A 7,132-nucleotide genomic window follows, 5' to 3' on the forward strand; every position below is an offset into this window, starting at 1 on the left:
TATGTTGTAGCTATTGTGAATAATGCTGCTATGAACATGGGGGTACAGATATCCTTTTGAGTTAGTGTTTTCATTTCCTTTGGATATATTCTGAGAAGTGGAATTGCTGAATCATAGAGTAGTTCTATTTTTAATTTTTTGAGGAACCTCTATACTCTTTTCCGTAGTGGCTGCACCAATTTACAATCCCACCCACAAAACCAGCCCCTAGTTTCATTCTTTTACATGTGAATATTCAGTTTTCCTGGCATCATCATTGAAGAGACTGTCTTTTCTCCGTTGAGTATTCTTGGCTCCCTTGTCAGATATTAGCTGACTGAAACCCAAATTCATAATAGTAGAAGAAAAGTATAACAGACTGTTTTATCCTTCAGAACTTCTCAGTGTGTATTTCTAAAGCCTGGGGAATGACAGAAGTTAACCAGAGATCAAAAACTATTGCCGTCTGGGGGCCGGCCCCGTGGCTTAGCGGTTAAGTGCGTGCGCTCTGCTGCTGGCGGCCCGGGTTCGGATCCCGGGCGCACACCGATGCACCGCTTCTCCGGCCATGCTGAGGGCAAGTCCCACATACAGCAACTAGAAGGATGTGCAGCTATGACATACAACTATCTACTGGGGCTTTGGGGAGAAAAAGGGGGGAAAAAAAAGAGGAGGATTGCCAGGGATGTTAGCTCAGGGCTGATCTTCCTCAGAAAACAAAACAAAACAAAACAAAACTATTGCCGTCTGTTTGAACTCAACCAAGCTCCTTCCTGAAGGTGGAATGATCAAATCGATAGATTTAGAGAAAACTAGATGCCTCTTACAGGGGGTAGGGGTCGTATAGAGAACCATTATCCTATGCCAGTAGGAATTTGCCAGTTCCTCTGAGCATTCTGAAGTATTAAGATTTTATGAGTTTCCCTTCAGTTCTTTATTTTGGGTCAAGCATATGTGGACTTGGGATCCTTTAGTGCCGGGTACTAGAAACTGCCATTGCTTTCCTCCTTGCCTCTTCCCCAACTCCACCTCCTAGCCATGCCACAGAGAGGCTCTAGCATTCTCCGTGTCAGCCAGGGCAGGAGGCAGTTCCCACAGTACTGGCCCCCCTATTCCTGAACTCGCATCTGAGTATACACAGTGGACACCAGCCACTCACAGGCTTCCTTGAGATTTCTTTAAAAGAATTGGGTTTGGAAATTATTTCTCAGCCTCTCTGGACTGTAAAGGTAATGGAAAACTGCATACAGAGAATGCATATCCTGGTTCTTTTTCTTGAGCCCACTGAAAAGTTGCACTCGGCTCCCTTGGTGGGTTTATGCAGAGAAGCTTACCAGAGTTGAAATGAGATTTTGTCCAGGTTAGGGCTTTAGGACAGCTGTGTGGCTACAAGCAGGCATCTCTGTGTAGTTCTAGAACTGTGAAATGTTTGGTTATTTGAGGGCTCTTCTCAGTAGACGTGGAGTTGGAGGCAGGGATTATACAAACCCACGCAAGTTGATTTCCCTTTCCTATTAATAGATCGCTGTGTAATTTAACGTTTTTTGTTTTTTTTTTTTTACCAGGAGATGGCTGAGTGAAAGGCTGGATTCCATGCTCTGGCCCTCAAAAAACCTCTGATGAGTTTATTATGGTCTTTATAGGGGGCTGTTTGTCTTCTTAATAACTTCTCCTAAATTAGGGAAAATATGATAGGGCTTCACATTTTGGGAAATTCACCAAGAGGATTTATTTCACATTTTAAGTCTAAGAGGCATTTTCAAGACCTACATTAATATTACTAAAATGAGAAAACTTGAAGAGATGCTGAACTCTTCAGGTGGGAAAAGACCATAAACACACCCCACTGTCAGGTTGGACTACATACGCAATGTAATTGGCTAAGGATAGAAAATTATGTTGGAAGTAAGATACCTATCTACACAGAGTAGGTGTGGGCCAGGGCCAGGGGTCTAGCCAATGATATGTATGCAAAAGTGGTCTAAGCCACCAATAGGACTTACCCTGAAGTTTTCTTCCTCTGACATGTGCCACGTGTTGTAGAAGGCAGACACACAAAATGGAAGCAGCTGTGATCCCTGAGTCACTATTTGAAGGAAAGTCACAGTATATGCATAGAATAAGATGAGCAAGAAATCAACATACATTGTGTTAAGGCAAGGATAGATCAGGGTATACAGCACAGCCTATCCTAATACAATATTCTAGTTTAGTGATAAGAACACTGGAGAGAAGTCAGGATACTTAGGTTCTATGAGGTTGAGCTATAAAAAATTGCTGATAACCAATAGGTTTTGATGTTCAAGAATGGCAATTTCACATGATTCACCCTAAAATTCGACCTCTGTGACCAGCTAGATATGTGACATTGAATAATCTACTAATCCCATCTGGATCTCATTTTTCTCATCTATAAAAATCAGACCCAAAAGACATCTATAGAATACTCCAATACAGAAGTTCTGTATCTATATAACCACAAATAACAGCAGAATAAACATTCTTCTCAAGGATGCATAAAACATTCCCCAGGATATATATGCTATATGCTAAGCTGTAAAAGAAACCTCAATAAATTTAAAAGGATTGAGATTATACAAAGTATGCTCTTTAACCACAGTGGAATTAAATTAGAAATCAATAACAGCAAGAAATTTGGGAAATTCACAGAATTAAATAGCACCCTCCTAAATAACAAATGGGTCAAAGAAGAAATTAGAAAATACTTTCAATGAATGAAAATGAAAGCACAACATACCCAAACTCCTAAATAACAAATGGGTCAAAGAAGAAATTAGAAAATACTTTCAATGAATGAAAATGAAAGCACAACATACCCAAACTTATGGAGTACAGTGAAAGCAGTGCTCAGAAATTAATAGCTGTAAATGGGAACATTAAATATGAAAAAAGATCTCAAATTTAACCTAAATTTTCCCTTTAAGAAACTAGAAAAAGAACAACAAACTAAACCAAAAGCAAGAAGACGGGAGGAAAAAGTAAAGTGGAAATAAATGAAAGAGAAAATAGAAAAATAATAGAGAAAATAACAAAACAAAAAGTTGGTTTTTTGAAAATAACAAAACAAAAAGTTGGTTTTTTGAAAAGATAACAAAATTGGTACATCTTTTTCTAGACCAACCAAGAAAAAAAGAGAGAGGAATCAAATTACTAAAATCAGGAATGAAAGAGGGGACTTTACTACCAAATTTAACAGAAATCAAAAGGATTTTAAGTGAATACTATGAACGATTGTATGCCAACAAATTAGATAACCTAATAGAATGGACACATTCCTAGAGAGACACCAACTACCTAAATTGACTCAAGAAGAAATAGGAAATCTGCAAAGACCTATAACAAGTAAGAGATTGAATTAGTAATTTTAAAACTTCCTACAGAGACAAGACCAGGCCCAAGTGACTTCACTGTTGAATTCTACATTTAAAGAAGAATTAATACCAACACTTCACAACTCTTCCAAAAAATAGAAGAGGATGGAATACATCTCAACTCATTCTATGATGTCAATATTACCCTGTTACCAAAACTAGACATAGACATCACAAGGAAACGACAGGCCAATATCTCCTATGACTATAGACACAAAAACCCTCAACAAAATACAAGCAAACTGAATCCAGCAACATGTATAAAGGATTATACACCATGACCAAGTGGGATGTATCCCAGGAATACAAGATTGCTTTAACATCTGAAAATCAATTAACCTCATACACCATACTAAGAGAATAAAGGACAAATCACATAACTAAACAGAAGTAGAAAAAGGGTTTAACAAAATTCAACTGCCCTTCACGATAAATACACGCAACAAACTAGGAATAGAAAGGAAACTTCCTCAACTTGATAAATGGCATCTACAAAACCCCACAGATAACACAGTACTTAATGGTGAAAGACTGAGCGCTTTCCCTCTGAGATTAGGACCAAGACAAGGATGTCTGCTTTCTTTACTTCTGGTCAACGTTTTACTGAAGGTTCTAGCTAGGACAGTTAGGCAAGAAAAAGAAATAGTAGGTATCCATACTGGAAAGGAAAAAGTAAAACTATCTCTATTTTCAGATGACATGATCTTGCATATAGAAAATCCTAAGGACACCACTAAAAAACTATTAGAACTAATAAATGAGTTGAACAAAATCACAGGATATAAGACCAATATACAATAATTAATTGCTCTTTATTTTTTTTTTTTTTTGGTAAGGAAGATCAGCCCTGAGCTAACGTCCATGCCAATTCTCCTCTTTTTGCTGAGGAAGACTGGCCCTGAGCTAACACTTGTGCCCATCTTCGTCCACTTTATATGGGACGCCACCACAGCATGGCCTGACAAGCGGTGCATCGGTGCACGCCCGGGATCTGAACCCTGTGCTGCCAGCAGTGGAGTGCATGCACTTAACCGCTATGCCACGGGGCCAGCCCCTAATTAATTGCATTTTTATAGACTAGCAATGAACAATCCAAAAATGAAATTAAGAAAATAGTTCTATTTGTAATGGCATGTAAAGGAATAAAATTGTTGGGGATAAATTTTAAAAAGCAGTGGAAAACTTACACTCTGAAAATTACAAACATTTTTGAAAGAAATTAAAGAACACAAATAAACGTAGAGACATCTCGTGTTCATATATCAGAAGACCTAATATTGTTAAGATAGCAATACTCTCCAAATTGTTCCACAGATTCATTGCAATCCTCATCAAAATTCCAGCTGACTTCTTTGCAGAAATTACCAATGTGACCATAAAATTCACATGGAAATTCAAGAAACTCAGAGTAGGCAAAACAATCTTGAAAAATAAGATCAAAGTCAGAGGAATCACACTTCCCAATCTTGAAATTTATTACAACGCTATAGTAATCAAGAGAGTGTGGTACCAGCATAAGAATAGATCAATAGAATAGAATTGATAGTTCAGAAGTAAACCTTCACGTTTATGGTCAATTGATTTCTGACAAGGTTGCCAAGACAATTACAATGAAAAAGGAATAGTCTTTTCAACAAATGGTGTTGGGACGACTGGATACCCACACGCAAAAGAATGAATTTAGACACCTCCCTCACACTGTATTAAAAAGTTAACTAAAAATGGACCATAGATCTAACTGCAAGGGGTAAAACTAAAACACTAGCAGAAAAATAAGCATATGTCTTTGTAACCTTGAGTCAGGCAATGGCTTCTTAGATATGACACCAAAAGCACAAGCAACAAAAGAAAAATAGATAAATTGGACTTCATCAAAATTAAAATATTTTGTACTTCAAAGGACACTATTAAGACAGTGAAAAGAATAGGAGAAAATTTTTGCAAATCATATATCTGGTAAGGGACTAGTGTCTAGAATATATACAGAATCTTACAATTCAATAACAAAAAAGACAAATAACACAATTTATTTTTATTTTTTATTTTTTGTGAGGAAGATCAGCCCTGAGCTAACATCCATGCTAATCCTCCTCTTTTTGCTGAGGAAGACTGGCTCTGAGCTAACATCTATTGCCAATCCTCCTCCTTTTTTCCTCCATAGCCCCAGTAGATAGTTGTATGTCATAGTTGCACATCCTTCTAGTTGCTGTATGTGGAACGCGGCCTCAGCATGGCCAGAGAAGCGGTGCGTTGGTGCCCACCCGGATCCGAACCCCGGCCGCCAGTAGCGGAGCGTGCACACTTAACCGCTAAGCCATGGGGCTGGCCCCAAATAACACAATTTAAAAATGGGCCAAAGATCTGAATAGACGTTTCTCCAAAGAAGATATGCAAATGGCCAATAAGCATATGAAAAATGCTCAACATCATTAATCAGTAGGGAAATGAAGATCAAAGTCACAAAGAGATACCACTTCACACCAACTAGAATGGCCAGCATCAAAAAGACACTAACAGGGGTTGACAAGTTGTGGAGAAATGCAACATTTATACATTACTGGTGATAATATAGAGTGATGCGATCACTTTGGAAAACTTCCTGGCAGTTCCTCAAAGTGTTAAACATAGAGTTACCATATAACCCAATAATTTCACTCCTAGATATATACACAAGAGAAATGAAAACATATGTTTACACAGAAAATTGTACATGAATGTTCACAACGTCACTATTTATAACTGCAGAGGAATAGAAACAACACAAACATCCATCAAATGATGAATAAATAAACAAAATATGGTATATCCATACGGTGCACTATGACTTGGCAAAAAAGGGAATGCAGTACTGATACATGCCAAAACATGGATGAACCTTGAAGACATTGTGCTAATTGAAAGAAGCCAGAGGAAAAGGACCATATAATATATGATTCCATTTATATGAAATGTCCAAAACAGGCAAATCTATAGAGACAGAAAGTAGATTAATGGTTTCCTGGAGCTGACATGGGGGTCAGGAATTGGGCATGACTATAAATAGATATAGAGTTTCTTTTGGAGGTGATGAAAATATTCTGAAATTAGATTGTGGTGATTGCTGCATAACTCTGTGAACATATTAAAAGCCATTGAACTATACCCTTTAAATGGGTGCGTTTTAGGGTATATGAATTATATCTTAATAAAAATGTTAATTACAAATGTGGATGTGTAGTGATTTAAAAAAATGCCCTCACATATATTACAGTTCACTTTGTTATATGTATCTAGTGAACAGAATGGTAGATGGCTCTACCTGGCTTTGATGTAGACTCTGGCAAATTACTTAACTTCTGGCCCCCCCGTTTTCTAATATGAAAGCAGTCTGTTATTTTGAATGACTGCTGTGTTCCTTCTAGCTCTAATAGTCTATTATTCTATGGAACCAGACCTGAATGTGTGAGAGTTGTAGGAAATATACATTTATATCTGGGTTTAAGTCCTGTAATAAAAGTAGCAAAATGTGGAAGGAAAAATGTTGGAAACATTCATCTAAGAAAAAAAAAATAAGGAGAAAAGTATAAAAAATGAGTAAGTAGATTTTGTGTATGTGGCATATAGTTAGATAATTAATTACCCATCCAGTTGGTTGAAAATGAAATTACTATTTTCTCTCCAATCATGGAAGTATGAGACCTATTTTTGTTTCTTACTTATGATAAGGAGAATGCTGATTAAAATAAAGTTATATTATCTTTTCTCATACGGGGTATGCTCCT

This window comes from Ceratotherium simum, chromosome 40 (genome assembly GCF_057802395.1).
Source record: "Ceratotherium simum simum isolate JZ-2026a chromosome 40, ASM5780239v1, whole genome shotgun sequence".
Classification (NCBI taxonomy): Eukaryota; Metazoa; Chordata; class Mammalia; order Perissodactyla; family Rhinocerotidae; genus Ceratotherium; species Ceratotherium simum.